A 19,011-nucleotide genomic window follows, 5' to 3' on the forward strand; every position below is an offset into this window, starting at 1 on the left:
TGAGTGCACCTGAAACTGCAGACAGGTGGGTTCTTTTCTCTAACCCTGGTGAAGTTTTAAGAGGTTTCAGATATGTTCATTATCCACTTTTACTTCTATTTCTTAGAGAACTCACAGGCTTAGGCAAGAGAGAGAATGACTTTAGGTTCTTGCCTCAGCTTGGAGGTTGTCACTCTGAGCAGGTGTAAGGCCATGGCACGAAACCAGGGTGGGGTCACAGCACTGGAAATTTTATTGTAGCATAAAAATAGCTCCCTGCCAAAGTCCTCATAGAGCAATGTATTTCAAGGTCAGTTACACTTCACAATCATCTCAAAACATGCTTGTAAATAAATTGTATGGGCTTAGCTCTGCTGTCATTAACATTTCCCCCCAAGTAAATGCCAGGCCTGCTGCGGAGAAAATTCTACTGACTGAGAGCCCCACACCTGAACAGGGTTAGAGCTTCTCTTCTCAACTGGGATTTAGTAGTCTCGGTTCTAGGTGGCAGCAAAGCCCTTCTCAAACCCTCTGAGTTGCTTGGGGTACACCTGCCCTGGGTAACAATGAGCAGAGGCACCTGAGTCACTGCTGGACGGGGCGGCTCTGGAAGCAGCACGGCTGCAGCAGCCTGTCCGGAGAGCTGAGCTGGAAAAGCAGGGCCCTGCTGCTCCAACTGGTCCCTGCTGCTGCTGGGGCCGAGCAGGGCTCTGGAGACACAGCTGCTTCTCAGAGATAGCCTGTTTATTTGGGCAGGAGTTGCATCTTTTTCTGTGCTGCAGCTTCACTTCCCAGGGTAGGACTCTGCTGCTCTGTGTCTTTCTGTCTGGTGACAGTGTAGGCAGTTTCAGGCATAGGTGAACTCTTACCTAGCATTTGTGGATTTGCCTACAACAGCCAGCTCTGCTCTCAAAAGAGACACCAGCATACTGATACATCATCATTACTATTATTATTATTACTAATTATTTTAGTCAACAGCTTGTATTCAGAAGTCATAAGTCTTGTTTAAGGATAAAAGACCTTCTTAAACACAGCCATTTAGAAGTGTGACACCTAAATTAATATATTGATAATATGTTAGGAAGGATGTTTTAGAACTTCTTTCTAAGCAGAAATTAACATTTTATCTGAAAATAGTAATGGAAAGAAAACTGTGTAGTCTAGCAAGGTATATCATTTAGACTTGATGATAGAATAATTGTTTTCCATCAAGCAAACCAAAGAAGAATCCATAATAAAATTTTACAAGTTAGCTGCCACCAAGAATAAACTCAAGAGCACTATATGAAATGAATTGTGTGTTTTAACTGAATCTTCTCTCAGGACAATAACTCTAATGTAGAGCCAAGGTCTGAAGAGGTCACCTGCAGAAAACCCTCCTGGGGCATTTCAGAGGAGAAAGGAAATATTCTTCTCCCTGTCAGGTTCACTTCGTGTCCTAATATGTCTGAGGATGTGCATTGAAAACATAATCCACAGCCACCATTCTGAGTCAGGGTTTAGATAACAAGGGTCATTAAGAAATCTCTGAGGATGACAAACTTAACCCTGTATGAACTTAAGGATCATATCCTGCTACTAATGCGAAAAGTAAGTCTGGTTGATTGTAATTGTGACTGAACTAAAATGTCACTTACCATTAAGATCAATTTCTCTTTTTTTAAGGATTGCACCATTTCTCTAAAAATATATGTAAGATCATAACTGGCATCTATTGAACATGGTCTGTACTGATCTTTTCCAGTACTACATGAGAGAACATCTGGATTTCCGTGTGTTTCCAAATGTTTGCCATATCTCACACTGTGTTTGCAGGACCAGGGTGTGGCAGTTCCATGCAGGATCCCAAATTAAAATACCTATTGAGAAAGCTTTACATTTGTCATCGCAGATATCTAACTCCACAACTTCTGCTCAGGCCCTTCGGGTAAACCAGGGTGTATCGCGACTCTTCCTGTGCCCAAAGGATGACGTGTGCTCCTGCAGAACGTGCAACAGTCCTGGCCCTGAATTCAGAACCACAGGTACTGCTGGGCCCTCAGCTTGCTGCCTCTCAGCTGGCTGTACTGGGGTGAAATGCTCCAAACATGTTTTCAGGGATTCCCATGCTAGGTCTCTGGGAATCTCAGGATGTTTGGGCACTGGAACTGGCTCCCCAGGGCAGTAGTCACAGTCCCAAGCCTGAAAGAGCTCAAAAAGTGTTTGGACAATGCTCTCAGGCACATGTGAGATTGTTGGGGTGTCCTTTGCAGGGCCAGGAGTTGGGCTTGATTCTTGTGGGTCTCTCCCAGCTCAGCCTATTCTGTGATTCTGTGATTCTGTATGCCATATACAGTGGAGAGAGTTTGAAGTTGCCCTGCCAGTGGCAGTGTGAAAGATTCCTGACTGTTGGCACTATAAAACTCATTCCCTGAGCATTCTCAGACCTTTATTACAATGGCCCAATTTATGCCTGAATGAAGCAAAGAGGCCACTTTAACTGCCTTTGCCCAAATCCCCATGCTCCATCCTACAGGCATGCCTTTGAGCCTTGAGCCTCGTGTAAATTTTTATAGCTCCATTAACTGGGATGTCATCAATTTGAACAATTACAAATTACAATGATATTAAAGTATCCAAGCAGCACTAGCTAGAAGTCAGCAAGGATGAGAATTATCACATTCCTTGCTCTCCAGTCGTGTTGGGGCTCCTTGCTTGGTTTCTGTGCCTCTTGTCTTGCATCAGGGCGTCAGCGTGTCAAAGTTCTCATTTGCATTTTAGCTTCCTTGAACTCCTAAAAGTGAAGGAACTTGGCTAAGCACAGAGTTTCAGGATATTGTGTTTACTTAAGGGGATTTAGGTGCTTACAGAAAATGCTGGGTAGATAGAAACTAACTACAAGGATTATGGGTGAATTTTATTTAGTTCTACTTCTCGCTCAGTTCCATTCAGTGAGGCTTTTTGGCTTTCTAAGCTGTGGGCATCTTTTGTTCTGAGTAAAAAAAGATATAAATTATCCCTTGGGTGTCTTTCATGGACAAGAATGATATAAAGGGCCTTCTTTGCTTTGCAGCAGATTCAACTCTGTGCCCATTTGTCAGTAGGGTCCATCTCTGCGTCGCTGAGCTGGTGTCAGGGTGCTCCAGATGACAAAGCCATCTCCTTTCTCCTGGGATCAGGATGAATTTTTGTCTCATTGGATTTTTTTTTCTCAGAAGGCTTTTTTGATTCCTGATGATTGGATGCACTGCCTTTATAGCTTTTTCTCCCCACTTCTTTTTCTCTTGGTTTGGTCACACGACACGGTTACATTAATTTTTAGAGTGGTCCATGGTGCAGTATATAACTGAAGGCACTATGCAGCATAGTGTCTTTGGGATGTTAATAGACACACAGTCACCAGGGAGGGACAAATTTGAGTCCCTGGGAGACTGGAAGCCCTACTTTTTGAAGGACTTGTGGTCTTGCAGTGAAATAGGCTCAGACTAATACTCCTCTCAGTACAATAAATCAGGAGTGATTTCCTTGAACTAAAAAGGGGTTGCAAAGAGATAAAACTAGTGACAGGAGAATCATTGCCCTTCTCTCTTAAGAGCAGACAGTTGGTTAAATTCCTTTGCTCCTCAGACAGTGTTGAATGTCATGCAAGTGATCATTGGGTCTGTGGGGAGTGGGATACAATCAGGATGTTAATGTGCTGGGAGTGCAGCTGTTTCTTCCCTGGTGTCGCCCGTGCTTTGACTCACCTTTGCTGCCAAAGAACTCATTCACTGCTCTTCATTTGTAACTCAAATCTTTACCTACACACATTTGCGACTGAGATTTGTAAGAGACAATTTTATGCTTGAAAAGGGAGAATTACTTTACAACTGTACCTGTTGTCTGTGCAACTGCTTGACAACCTCGCAAGAATTCCTTTCACTCTGTGCCTCTGGTTCTCTCTGTCAGTAAGAAACAGAACATGTATAGTTCTAAGTGCTGAAAATCAAATACTGGTGTGATATATTAGCTTCTCTCTCCCCCTGCCCCAGCCCCCCCCCCAGTGTTCTAAATATGGCTCTACTTTGAAATTAAGTGCACTACAGAATATTCGGTTGCAGCACATTGCTGGCATACAGTTTATAAATTGTTAGTGTTTGGCAGCCCTTGGTTTTTAAATTCCTACTGATCACAAGTAGCTGGCACTAATCAGCTCCAATAGAGTTATGGTACTGTGTACCTTCTTAAATAGCTGGAGTGGAGATATCCATCTAAAACCCCATATATAATAGCCACATGTCAGAAACACTTTACTCTGAGCAGGGTTTTTATTTTACTTTTTACATCTCTCACATTTTACATCTGGTTCAACAGTTCTGAAGGAAACTACATCTGATGTGATAGCAGGAGATCTATATCTTACATCTCAAAACCTGCCAGAAATGCAATTTAAATATAGTTTTGGACAGAGTAAAAGAAGTATTATTGGTATCAGATGTTTGGGCAGTGAGAAGTTGAGCTCCATCTTCCCCTTGATTTTTTTTTGTACAGAAGGAAATCATAATGTGAAATCCTAGTTCTGCTAAAACTTGTGAGAGCTTTGCTCTTGATTTCAGTCCTCAGTTTCACCTTGCAGCTGTAAGGTGTCTGCCAAGTTCAAGCAAAACTGTGAGGCTGGAGCAGCAAAGACAGAGCTAGATGTGGCCTTTTGCAGAGATGAGCAGGGTTTGATCTGGTTTCAGTGGGGATAACTATCATCTGTACTGTGACAGAGACTTCAGAGAGACCTTCTCCAGTATTTGCAGCCACAGAAAGTTTGGGTAGGGCAGGCTGGTTCTGGTAGCATCACTCCATTCCAGTTTATTTTCACGGCGCAAGTTTAGAAATATCTGAAATTTCAGATAACCTAGTTCAAGTCAGGAGTTTTATGCCTTGGTCATCTGAGAGTGCACATAACACCTGAACTGAACTTCTGAAGTTTTTGGGAATCATTCATCAGCAGTGGATGGAGAACACGACCTGCTGGCTGTGTCTGTCACAAATTAGCACCTCCCATGGCTCACATCTGAAGGGGCTGCCTGCATGTCCTCCACACATGGCAGTGGGCTTAGTTCCTTGGAAATAGGATAGCCTGTGCGTTAAAGAGGTGTAATTTTAAGAATGTTGGTACTTGGGGTTTGCTGAAAAACAGACCTCACTGATCCAGGGTACTGAAACCTGCTAATCAGAGCTGTCAGTCAAAGGCTTGGGAGTGTGTTCAGCCACTTGTGTGTCAGCAGTGTGCCAAAGCACCTATGCATGTGTCCCAAACGCCTTTTGTTCTCGTGCTGGGTATGTAAGAGATGTCATTGTGTGAGTCTGGGGTTGTCTTAGCAGACAAACCAAGATTCCCTTGGTTATTAGGATCCTAATTGTTCCTATTTCATCACTCCAGAGCCCTAACGAAGGGCAGGAGCCTCAGTGTGATGGACTCAGTAAGAAGATGAGCTTCAGCTCTTGCTTTGAAGCACTCTACATTTTTTGTCTCATTATTTCTGATCATAATCCAGCACCAAAAGAAATCAAAAGCTGTCTCTGAATTCAGTGAGAGCTCAGGGCACACGAAAGCTCTCAGGAAATGCTCAGTGTGTTGTCAGGATCAGGCCTGTAATGTGTAACTCCAGCCTAGAAAACTCATTTCCTTTGAAGCTCAGTTGAGTGTTACTACTACACATCAGCATGTTGCACCACACAGAGTATATCAAATTTGATGTCATTTTTTTTTTCTTCCTTTTTCCCTGGGAACCTGTAAATATCCTTTGGTAGCAAAACCAGAGAAGAATAAATTCTCCTCGATGTATTTACAAATGTGAGAAGCTTTTCAAGTTGTATTTGCAATTCTCTTTCTTGCAATGACCTCTATTTTCATAATCCTTCATGGAATATCATGGTTTAAAGAGCTTTCTCTCCCTGCTGTTTTTGTTAAAAGGTTTTTGGTGTGATATTTGGAAAGTCAAATTCTGCATTTAAATGTTGTGTTTTCACAGATATAAATGAAAGAGGCCATATTTATCTTTTTTCCCCTTTTCTGAGAACATCAAGCAATTCCACTTTTTACATGTATTGTTAACTAAACCATGAGAGCATACAGCAGCTTTAATAGTAAAGCAATTGTGATTACATCTTGCTTGTAATTACATTTATTTCCTCACATATGTCCAAAAAAGCAAGCATTAGTTTGGCCTGTATAGGCATGTGCTAATGGCAAGAAAATTGTCTGGCAGCTTGACAGCAAGGAAAATAGCTTACAGTCACTTAAAGTCTTTCATGTCATGGACACTTGCAAAGACTCTGAGCACTCAGGCTTTCGCTCGCATGCTTTTAAAATCGATTGAGTTCTGAGAGAGGGGGAGTTTGCTATCTGCACTGGATTTGCATCTAAATAATCCAAATATGAAGAGATACAATTGGCAAGGTATGGGTGTGTGATCACAAGTTTGAAAAACCCGGTAGTGGCACTCTACAGGACTAATCTACAAATATCCGTGGGCCCCGTGCTCCACTCTGTGCCAGCCTGGCAGAAACGCCTGCAGCTGTCCACAGAAAAAAGGTGGGCAAATAAGGAGTCCCTGGTATCTGGAAGGACTCTGAGGCTCACTTGTATCCCACATACCATCTAACTGATTTAATCGACCTCTGTGTACAGGACAGTGCAATTCAGAGTGACCCAGAGGGTCACAATTTGTTCCTGTTGGAACAGGGCTTTGCCAGCCCCACATTCCCGGCACGAGATGACCACACTGGTGAGTTCTTTTCACTTTTTAACAAAAAACTGGCTAGAAATTTTACAGACTGATTTATGACAAAGCTGAAATCACATGCATTTTCGCAGTGCAGAAAAGTTTCTTATTGGAAATGATAAATGTTACAAAGTTCTTCAGAAGCTGCATAGAATGTTAAATTGAGCAGTGTCCCAAATGCTGTCTGGGAAGAGTGAGAATTTTTCACTGTCCATATAAGCCACAAACTAGGGCAATTTGCAAGATTTTCTGAAACAAGAGGTACATTTGTATCTTCTGTCTAGTCTGCTTGCCTTCTGGTACTGTGTTTACCAAGAATCTCAACAAATTCACTGTTTTCTCCACTGGAATAAGTCAGTGCCTAGCCAGAACAAGTACACTCCCAGAAGGTATGCCTTGATCCCGTGTTAGATCTTTCCCAGATTTGTGGGCACTTACATTTGATTGCCAATATCCATGGTCTATGACTACACAAGTTATGTCCACAGCTGTAGAGATCATTACTGAAAATTTGGCCAAGAGTTGGTAAATACATGAACAAATGTTAATCTGCACACTGTACTCAGGAACTAAGTGCACAGGCCTGCAAAAATGTCCAATTTGGTATTTTTCTTGCTTAGCTAGAGAAAAGCCACTGCATAAATCCTGTAACCCTGTGCCAGGTGGTGACACAGGCAGACAGACAGACACATATATGGGTATAAATGACCCAGCTTCACTGACAGGGCTGGCAGTCCCTGAGTTCCCATTACCAGATGAGCCATCAGCCCACTGGTTTTTGCTGAGTAATTGGGCTGGGCAACCAGGGGAGCCAAACTAATGCTCCTACAAGCTGGCTCAGCCCTCCAGGCATCATGGACAAAGAAACAGCAAAATAATAATGGAAGTTACTCACTGGGTCTGTTGCTGTCTGCAAGGGTCAGGCATGTTCCACTTTTCTTGGGGCAATAAAATTCCCAGGAATGCTGGGCACAATCCTGGTCCTCTTTGTACACATCCCTCATCCTTTAGGTGCTCACAAAATGAGCAGTCATTAAATCTTTTAAAATGGAGTTTTTGAGGGTAGCTGAGAGCCACTACAGGACTAAAACCCAAGGGTTTTCTTTATTTTAGTTTAGTTTTAGTTTTTGGCTACTTTTTAGCTTTATTGTGTTTATTGTTCTCTGTCTCAAACTTCCCATTGAGCTAAAATCTCTCAACAGTAAGAGCACAGAGTAACTATAGTTAGTATTTATAATCTACCTCCCAGAAAAAGAGCCTAAGCTTTTTCCTCCAAGCATTATAAGGAAGGTAGGATTATTATTTGCCATGGAAATGGGAGAATGGAAGAATTAGTATGGACACAATGATAAAATAAAGGTTCATGATCTGTGTTACGCTACAGAAATTAGGTTTGTCTTCTGGCTAGAATCGAGGTCAAATTACAACATCTGAGTACTGAGTGAGGAAAAGCAGAAGGTTGGACTGGAGTTTTGGTCTGTTCTCTGTGCCAGAATTTAGGGAGTGCTGAGAAATCTGCCTTTAGATCTATTTCTGGATTTGTATGCTGTGTCTCTAAGAGTTATATTAGCTTTTTCCATTCTGCCATCTGAAAATGTTAATATTTAGGGGATTTTTTTCATAAAAACAGCAACAACATGGAAAATATTAACAGGAAACATTTTAGATGCTACAGGAAATTACAGCTGTGAAGAGTGCTTCATATTGTATTAGCAGGAGATTGAATGAGGCTTCTTCCCATCCAAACTTTTAAATCCATGAAGAAGAGGAATGTCTGTAACCCCATGTACCTGCTCTGAAGGGGTATGAAATCTACAATGAACAGGTATTATTGTTTGTTTTGCTTTCACTGGCCTGGAAATCCGCAGAAACACTTAGGTTTTGAGACAGCTGTGTTGCACAGTTCTGGGAATTGTGAATGAAGTGACAGAGACGTCACAGCCGACAGTCTGATATCCCGACTGGGGTGCTGTCAGTGGGACACTGGCAGGCAGTGTTTGCTCCTGCCTGGGATTCTGCTTTCCAAAGTGAAGGGTGGCCTGCCCTCTGTCCCTCACATCAGGGAGGGCAGTTGGCATTTCAGAGCTGTTCTTGTGGGACAAGGGGGCTGTAGAGCCACCTGAGTCTCCAGCTCACCAGCAGCTTGGACCTGGCAAGGTCAGAGGGAGCAGTGAAGCTCCCTGAGCCTCTGGTTAATGAAGCAATGCTGAACTTTGTTTTGTTAGCTACCTAGCATAAGTCTAGTCTGGTTATTTCAGTATTAAATTTGCAGTTGCATGGTTTATATCCCTCAAGCATTATGGTGACTCACACTGGGTGACTGGTTTGCTCTCAGATCCTTCCCATGTTCCTACATATGTGGTTTGTTTTCTGACTTGATTGACCTAGAGAGAACATTGCTGCTGGATGAGCCTTTTCATGAGAAGAACAATGCTGCTGGATGAGCCTTTCCATGAGAAGATGATGTGCTCATTTCATCCTGTTTAGAAATCTCCCCAGACTCCGTGCACAGAAATAGTAACAACAACAACAAAATAATTTAGATTATCTCGAGAGAAATTCTCTACTCTGGAAAGTGCATAAAATCAGAGATAACCTCTGCTGCTGTTGTGCCTGTCCTCAGGCCTGTAGGGAACCACCAGATTCGCTGTGAGCTGAACCAGCTTTGCTCTGTTTGCTGTCTCAGACCAGCCACTGCACTGGAGAAGTCAACCCTGGCAGTGTGGGAGTGTGTTCTGTTCTCCTCAGGATCGGCTGCCCTCCCTGAATATCCACTTTGCACACCCACAGGATGGCATCCCTTCTGCATGTACTCATATCCACAGAACTGCTGTGCTCTGCAGTCTGCAAGGGGCGGATACACCTGATCTGCCTCAAACTAACAAATCCCCCTGTGCTTGGAAATAAAACAAACCTCAGAAGGGGGGAAAGTTCCCTCTTCTGAAATGATCAGATGCTATAATACAGTTTCTTTTGAGGTGAATTCTGTTGGGCAGACAGCTATTGATGTGGTCCCCATTGTCACTTAGGTATTTGGTCTATTCATTATTTTCATTTATATTGTTTATGTAGAGCACCTAGAGGCCTGTGATAAGCAAATTTCACCAAATAAAATAAGCCAACTTTAGTAGGTCAATTAGCATTCTCCAAAGATCATACATTTTAGCAGGGAGTTTTGCAGTTTACTGCTGTTGTCTAAGGAGAAAATGGAAAGTAGACCCCTCCCCTCATATACAGTGTCAAATATCAACTCTAAATTAGAATGTTACTTATTCTTACTGAACCTGGGAATTCATTGTATGAGCTGAGTAATCACAATGCTGTGCTCTGATTTCATTTCTGGAGATCATCCAATGAAAACAGCCTGTTGTTACCTACTGGGAAGAAATAGGCAAATACAGTCATGTCTCTAATATGTGTACACAGTATATCAGTGCTCTCCAGGTTGCTTGCTAAATGCAGCTTAAGAATGTTCTAAGATACAGACAGGGAGATTTGTAATGAGACATGTGCAATGTATTTCTAGTGTCTGCTGTTTTCTTTATAGTTATAAAATCAATAAAACTTAGGTGTACCAAAGAATATAGCTCCGTAATACACCGTTGCAGGCTGATGTAAGTTGTTCTGATGGGGAATTTATTTTTGATTTGAACATTATGAGCTTCCTGCTTTCCCTACTTACACAACTTCTGACTGTTTTATTACCCCTTCTTTTCACTTGGTTGTCCTCTTTAAGGGGTACTCTGAGATGCTTTTTCTTCTGCATAAGTTTTCATTCTTTCATGATGCCTCTCTGCTTAAGACTCCTTATTTTAGGTATCTTTTGGTTGTGATTTTTTTCAGTGCTGATAGTTCTAACTTTAATTAGTTGGTAATACTTCTGCAGCAAGACAATACAATATTTATACTTTGTGTGCCATACTGAGCTTGTGCCTTTCATCCCAGTTTACAAAGGTCAACCTGCCTAGAGTTGGGTATTTTTACCTTTATAGCTCTTCATCTGAGTAAGTGATCTAATCTTTACTCACAGTTTTATTGACTGCTAGGTCTTGACTTGAGCCTGATGATGTGTTTCTGGTTTGCTAATTTAGGCTTAAACTTCCTGCCAGATCCAGCCAGACCAAGCCATATGAGCTGTCTACCTTCACAGTCTGCCTCACGTCTGCTCTTCCAGTCACCTGTATTTGGGAAGCTGACCTTCCCAGGAATCCCTTCCCAGGAATCAACCTCAGCAGCTGGATTTTTTTTATTTTTTTATTTTTTTTATTTTTTTTTGGGTTTAAGCTTGTTCTGACAAAAGAAGTCACAGAAGAGGTGTGTGAGTGAGCAGAACATCTGGGAGAGAACAGGGAGTAGCAGGATTGCTGCTGTCTAGACTCCTGGGTCCAAGATTCATGATCCTGGGTCCAAGATTCATGATCCTGGGTGAATTCCAAATGCACACAGAAATGGAGTGTGGGAGGAGCTGTGCCAGGGTATGGTCAAATCTGAATGCTGGGGTTCAGAGGTTTAGTGTCTCCAGTTCTGGAGTTTTGCCTCAGGGGTCTCAGTGTGATCAGCAGATCTGTCTATTAAGGGGACCTTTATCTTCCCTCTGGCACTGCAGACATTGGCCAATGATTCCAGGCCCTGAAAGGTATTTAAGTTTCCGGCTGCAGCTGATTTTGGTGTGTTCAGTGATGGCGAAAAATGAATTGTTAATGAATCCATGAAAGTCACACAGCTCTTGTTGGTGAGAGCAGAAAAACAAACTGAAGAAAGGAAAACCACCATTTAAAAGATGTCCAGAATGACTATATTAATGTAAAATGTGAAATATTTGTTTTTTCCGAGAAATGTGGGTCTTGAGTACCTAAAGCAGTTCTCAGTTTTAACTCAGATAAACTGATTTTTTCGCTTTGTTGTTGGTGTTTTTCATCAGCCTCATCATACAGTGACTGTTTTTGTAAACCAGAACTTTTCCATTGCAGTCATAGATATTTCTGCTTCCTACCTTATTTATTCACCAGTCATACAAAAGTCACCCTATGCTACATTGCTGTCCAAATATTCCATTTATAATGATAATACATAAAATATTTTGATTTGTGACTGCGTTAAACTCTGAAAGCTTGTCCTTTGCTCATGCCACAAAAATCATCCTTAAAGATATTGCTGGTGGCTTCAGGACTTAATGATTCTTATCAGTGCTGAGAACCAAACCAAGAAAATTAGATGCACAACAGCCAGCTCCATCCCAAGAACATCAGCTGCATCCAACTGCTAATACTGTATTGAAAGACTTTTAATCCTAGAATGTGGAATACCCAGCCCAAAACAAAACTGAGAACCAACTACCACCCTAAATCTAGTGAGGTTTTATCTAATTTTTTTCCTGGGATATAATGAATTAAACATAGTATGAAATGCAAAAAGGTTACATTGAGACATATAATATTTGAAGGTTTAATTCATTTTTCTAGTGTATAAGACACAAGGCTATTAAATTTTTAAAGCAGTGATCTCCTGAAGTCCCTACTTTATGAGGGCTTTCTTCATAAAGATAAATGGTTTCCTTGCCAAATCAAATGCAGATTTGAAACAAATTAAGTTAATGTTCAATGGTACAAGGTAGAATGGATGGGGGAACTGTTTTATTTTGCATTGTAATAACCATATACACCTAAATCAATAGCTGTGGAAAAAAAAGGCAATAATATCACATAACTGCAGGAAATGAAATATAGTGAGATGAAGGGGGGAGCGGGTTGCAGAATGAAAGGATTTGTATTGGAATAATGACATTTCATTAAAAAGGGAAGGAGTGCTATTGAATATAAGTCCATACCAGTAAATTCTATTTCTTATAATAACACTTGAGATGAGTTAAAGTTGCCCAAGTATTGTGATAAAGTATCTTGCTGGATTCCTTTCTTATATTATGCTGTAATTTTACGTTAAAAGAAAAATTTGAAATGTTAAAGAGGCAGAGCATGTTTTCTAAAGTGCTTTCTATTTCTCCTAATGTTTCATTTAACTTGTTATATTATCCTGTGCTCCTGCAATCTAAGCAGGAGGAAGTTTATCAGTTTCCTTCTTCTGTAAGCTCGTATTAAAGAAACAAAACAAAATGGGAATCTGGCAGTGGTGAAAGGCACTGGATTGAGAGTCCTGGGGATTAAAGCCCACTATTTATCTGCAACACAGGCTCAGGCTGGTGAGTAACAATGAGGACTGAGAGAGGGTGAATCTTGGCAATACAGGGATGAGATTCCTGCCTGGTGCAAATCAGTAGCAGCCAGGGCTGATGCACTGGGTAATGGTACTGAACAGGACTGGATGCAGCCTTTTTCAAAGTATTGCACAAAGAAATTTTTGTTCCTCTGGAGTCAATGGCAAAAATCCCACTGATTTCATGGAAGTAGGGATTTTAGCCTTGTTTTTATTTTTTGTCACTCTGAAGTCTCCCTGAAAGACTCTCCAGATAGAAAGGAAAATATTCCATGTGCTTCCCTTCAGTCACTTCCCTGATTTGTTTCATTCTTTTGAGGTTGCCCACAAAGGGAAGAGTTCCACTGACTGGGCAAACTGAGAGACATGTGGCTGCTAGAAATTAAACTGATACCCTGCCGTTCGTGTCCCATGTGTCAGATCAAGAGGAGTTCATTAGAGGGACAAATCCATTTTGTTCTTTTGTGGAAAGAGTATCCACTGAAACAGGACTGTGGGTGTGTGGGCACCTCCATTGAACCTCTGCCAAGCAATCATCTGGGAAATCACTTGTGCTAGTAAGGGGTGTAAAGGATTGTAAAGAAAGTAAGATTGACAGTGTCATAGTACTTCTGTATCAGTGATAGAAACGTTGTGGAACATGGATGTCATCGGTGCCAGAGCTTTTCTCTACCCTTCCCTGCCACTGTCTGCAGACTACATGAAACCATTGTTATCTCTGTCAGGAATTTTTGAACTCCATCTTCTTTTACCAAAACCATAAAAGTGCCATGGCGGGGGGGCGGATCTCTATGAAATCGAAATAGAGCTAGACCTTTACTTTTATATTAATGAGGAAAAGGTTTGGAACTTAACTGTAGTTCATAGAGCTGCTCCTGGTTGGGTACAGAGGAGCCCATCATGAGAATGTGGTACCTCCTTGTAGTATTCTCATACCATAATATCCTGTCATTGTCTGGTTCCTGTGGTGTATTTTTGGCAATTACAAAAATCGAGTAGTACTTCACTTAGATCTCCTGGACTTATTATGCAAATTTAATGTGGTCAGAAATGCATGAAAATCCAGACGACATTTGGATAAGACTTGGCTTTTTATTTAGGGCCTTAGAAATTGTTGTATCTTTTCTCTCCATCATAGAAGAGGCATTTCTGTGACTGAAATTCTTTTGAGCAGACATCTGAAGAATCCCCTGTGCACTGTTAAAGGATAAAACTTGTCCATACACACACAGCTCAGCATCCTTCTGTCCCCAGTGCAATTGGCATCTGTGCTGTTCCTCCTTACACCCTGCACAGCCAATGAACCATCCCTTTGTGTGAGTCAGTGGGGGTCTTGCTTTGAGTTATTTTTGTAGTCATAATCAGCTCTGTGTTTCACTCGTTGGTTCATTTGTTTCAATAAGAATGGGTAAAGCATTCTCAGGCAAATTTCAGACCTCATTCAGTTTGAAGAGTTTCATCCCTGTGAGCATTATGAAGAGGTACATAACTGTACTTGAGGTTGTCTCAGTTCCTTAGTCTGCTTCAAAATAAGATCCAAAGAGGAGCTCGCTGAAGCAAACCAGCTTTTCAGGGCTGCATGTTGTGAAATTGGTACCCATTTCTAGCAGCAGGAATTGATACTGTGTGCTGAACAATCCTAATGATGTACCTTACCTGAGTGTGTCACGGGCTGCACTTTTCACGCAAAAAGTATTGGTTTCAGGAATATTACTTATATTCTCTCCTTTCATACATTCATCAGCTAAGGTGTCACCAGATTTTGCCAAGGGGCCAGGGGTAACTGATAGCATCTGAGGAGATTTGGCTGTCTCCCACTCAGGATATGAGTGAAATGGTTTGCTCAGTGAAATGGAATATATTTTTTTTAAATAAAAAAAGGGTACCAAATATATCCAGGCTCTCATATAAAATGCCACAGGGAGTTTTATTTTAGAATATGTACAACTAATCAACCTCTGATTTGTGCATTGCTATCACATTTTCTGGTCTCTGTTTCCTCTGGATAGGAAACTTGGGATGTGATCCTTTCAAATTGCTTTTAATTTTACTCCCCGTGAAATTACTTATTGACAAGTCCCAGAATCTGAGCCACTCTAACCAACTGTTCATGGATTTGTCATGTACAGATACCAGTAAAATTCACAAGTCACATTGTACTATGAATTGTGTAATTCAGATGGAGAACAGAAAGAGTGCTGCATGGTTTATCTAAATAATAAACACAGTTGTAATGGTAAACATTCACTCTGAACTTTCCAAGAACATCTTGTAGCATAAAAAAATTTACTGCAGAAATTCTTGGATAGTGTTTTTAGATAATGGTTAAATGTAAGAATTTCATTGTGTTGCAGGAACAGTAAAAAAGATGAAATATATTGAATAAAGATTTTATTGTGAGTTATTTGCTCAGCTCTGTAGCACCATCAATTTTTTCTCCCTATATAAAAATAATGAAGTCAATAAATGTATTTAGGTGACCTCTGAGACTTACAAAAATCATGTTATGAGATGGGTGAATACTGGATACAGTATTTCATTCAGATGCCGAACAGCTGTTGTGCTAGACAATGCTGGCATCCTATTTTTCACCACTGGTGCTAATGCAAATTGTGCTTTGATTGTATTTATATTCTATCATATTGTGGGAATGTGAAAAAGACTGTTGGCCTGTCAACCCTTGTGTCCCACCTGGTTATGCCATTTGCTAATGTGTAATTGCACACAGAGAGTCAGGAACCTTGGTGACCAGTGTGGGAGCCTGCACACAGACTGGCCCAGCCACTGCTGACAACCAGCCTGGTGGCTGAACTGGGCTCCAGCCTCTTCCCAGAACCACAGGGCCATATTGTCCTGATGATTCCAACAGGCACGTGACAGAGGTATGAATGGTTACCTGGTTTTGGTTTTTTTCCCTCTGGAAAAATAAATTTTATTCCAATGCATTTAAAAACATCTGGACTCTATCCTGACCCTGTCACTGTGGGCTGTTAATTGTTCCATCTCTTTTCCAAATGAGTGATCCCAGCTTGCTGCACATCATGTCAGCGAGCAGCAGAGATTTGTTAGGGATCAGATTTGTTTGTATGTGTTACAGAACATCCCCCATGAATCACAAAATAGGAGGGGAGTGATGCCTTTTCCTCGTCTTAAAATCAAGAGTCAAACATGGTTAGAAGGGGAAAAGGGATTTTACCTTGGTATTTATTTTAAGGATCCTTAGGTGTACACGTCCAGGTCAAATGCACTGAAATGCACCCCGCAAATCACCAACGCAAAGGATCTGGTATAACATGATAGGTTTTACTAATTATCAAAAACTCTCCAGTGAGAGGCTCGAGTGAGCCCCCCTCCCCAAGGAACCTTCCCCTGGATGGTTCTATCTCAGTTTACAGAATGTGTTCTGGAGAGGACCTTGGGGTCTGGGGCACACTATCCTCTACCTACGAAGCTTCTAAAATGTTGAGTCTCTTAGCTTGACAAACAAGTCCAAGAATGTAGGCAAAAAGCACAAAAAATACAGAAATTGTAAAAAAGGTATAACAGGGGTATAAAAGAAAAGGCAAACAATCCTTCATGGCATCAGGAGGACCCTTTGTGCTTCCCTTACCTGTGTGGTGCTCCTGTGAGGTTGCCTGCCCTGGTATCTGTCTTGTCATCAGTGCTATGTGTTCACAGAAACTGTAAAAGTATTTTTCAAGGAAATATAAGAATTAGCACTTTAATTCTTATGTAAATTTAGTATTTATACCTGTGGTGACATTTGCCTTTGCAGGATGATGAAAAAGAAAATATGCGTTAACATTAACAATATGATGAGGATTCTGTGTTTGCTTAACCATATATTCTATATATTTTCTCTGAGTTCAGTATTTATTTTCTTTTCAGTCTGACAGCTCTTCAAAAGTAGGTGCACACCTTGTCACTTACAGAATGGCCTCTGTTGTAAATCGACTGAGGGTGTGTGATTTGCCCTGGAGCATCTTTTTTAAGTAATTAGTATAAATCAGTCAATAGATTTGTGTTTGTGACACCTGAAAAATTGCAGTAGTTTGGAAAACACTGCACTCTATTATATGTTATCCCCTTTAAGTGCCATTGGTTTAAAATGTGGGAGAATTATCAATTTTAAAAAGTAGATCACTAGTACTTTGATTAAACAGCTTTTGTTTTAGAGAGCTCTATGCATTTATTCAGGAGACAGCTGATACTAACTGCAGTTTTCTGCTTGTTTCATGGAATCATGGAATCCTGGAATTGTTTGGGTTGGAAGGGACCTTTTGTTCCAGCGAGACACCTTCCACTTAAAAAAAGTACTTTCAAAATGTTGCTCCATAAACTGCTCACACTGAAAATAAGGATAGAGAAGGATCATTTTGACCTGCATACAAGTGACCTCTTCAAAACAAAGTTTCCCACACTCAAGAATGTTCCAGCTTCTCCATACTGTGGTTTCTGCAGTTGCTGAGTTATGGTGGTGATGATCCAAGGCTCTCCTTAATGTGGGAAACAAGGGAAAGATGCTGGTTGTAGGCAAGGGATTGGTGATGTCAGCTACAGAGAAAATTTTCGTGGGAGTGAGGGATTTGTTAGTCAAAAGAAAAGTTCCAATGGCCATTTTGGCATGCTAGTGAGTCATTCAGGCCTGTCAGGCTCCAGTTTAACTTCTTGGGTGCACTGCTTTCATCCATAATCCATGGATTCTTCTTTGCCACTTACTGAATTCTTTCTAGTTGAGTCCAGCCTTTTTTTTTTTTTTTTTTTTTTTAAAGGCAGTGGGATATCACTTCGGTCTCTGCCTTTGTCAGAAGTTGTGGTTTTGCAACTCTGTGTTTCTGTTTTCTTTTCAAAGTAAGTCTGCCCTTTGTGACCGTGGGGAGACTGTCTCCAGTGAGGCTGACTGCCATGAGAAATGCTCTCAGAAGCACTCCTAGGAGCTTTCACTCCTTTACACTCATACTAGAGTCCTCTTGCTTGTTACTTGTGTGAATAACTAAAAATGGCCTTTTTTAGTAGTTTAGCCAATTTAATCAAAACTGAAAATAGGTACCAGGTTTGAAACTGCTGATTACAATAGCTGTGTCATCACCAACATAAACCTTGCCTGCCTTCCTAGCCCTGCACAGAAAACAAGCTGTTTAGACGAAAAAATCGCCAGGGATTTTTTTTTTTTTTAAAGATCTGTAATTAAGCAATCATAGCCGCCCTTTAAATAAATACAGCTTGCATTTACATTTTAATATGCACTTCTAGTGTTTGTTTAACTTTATTTCTTTTTCACCCCATTTTAACATAATAGGAAATGTACAGCAGGCTTCCTGAGTGCCTCCACTGCCCCAGCCTGTCACAGCCTGTGAGCTGTTCCTCGGAGCCCTCTGGACTCAGGCTGGCAGGATGCCTGACGCTGTCACTGCTTAGCAGAAGTGGGTTTGAACCGAAAAGCCAACCATTTAGAAAGCTACATTGTTCTGCCCATCCCCAGATCAGAATCTATTAAAGCAATTAAAACTTAATTGTGATCAGAAATTGTGTGTGTTTGTCTCAGGCCTCGGCTGTGGAAAGTTCAGCGTTCCCTGGAGTTGGAGATCTGGGCTGGTTTTTCACACGAGCTCAGCATGCACCAACTCTTGTTGAGAGCTACAGGGGTGCTTCTCAAGATTGGATGCCTTTGAAAATCTGATCATGTCACTTTATTTATTTATGTAGATTTGTGTATGCACAAATATATACAACATGCCCAGAAACAAGCACGCACACATACATGACAGCTCTAGGGTCTGGATTTTCAAAGGAGCCTAGGAGGATTCAGTGAGAGATGGGTGTCTAATTAAAATTCATATCCTTCCTGCCTTTGGCATGACTTAAGCCTACAGCTAAGTTAATACCAAAACATGGCTAAAGGGCAGCAGGATAATTCAGTAAAACCTACAAGAAGGAAGCCAGGCAAATTAGCCTTCCTTTCACCAGCCTCACATTTTCCCATTTCTTATTTTCAAAGATGGAAGTAAAATTACAAATGAAAGCCAAATCTCTTAAAATACTGCCCTTAGGTGGGATGCTTTAGATTGTCTGGGGTCAGGAC

General features: G+C 41.1%; 1 long non-coding RNA gene across 1 annotated transcript in view; it reads left to right on the forward strand.

Annotated features, from left to right (window-relative positions):
- The window catches only part of LOC138116896 (uncharacterized), a 197,206-nt gene extending 178,784 nt beyond the window's left edge, over window positions 1-18,422 (forward strand). The window contains exons 15-16 of the long non-coding RNA XR_011154378.1: window positions 1,901-2,006; window positions 18,229-18,422. This is a non-coding gene — a long non-coding RNA (uncharacterized lncRNA). The remainder of the gene's footprint in view (window positions 1-1,900; window positions 2,007-18,228) is intronic.
- The last annotated feature ends 589 nt before the right edge of the window (window positions 18,423-19,011 follow it).

The sequence above is a fragment of the Aphelocoma coerulescens genome, chromosome 11 (genome assembly GCF_041296385.1).
Source record: "Aphelocoma coerulescens isolate FSJ_1873_10779 chromosome 11, UR_Acoe_1.0, whole genome shotgun sequence".
In the NCBI taxonomy this organism is placed as follows: domain Eukaryota; kingdom Metazoa; phylum Chordata; class Aves; order Passeriformes; family Corvidae; genus Aphelocoma; species Aphelocoma coerulescens.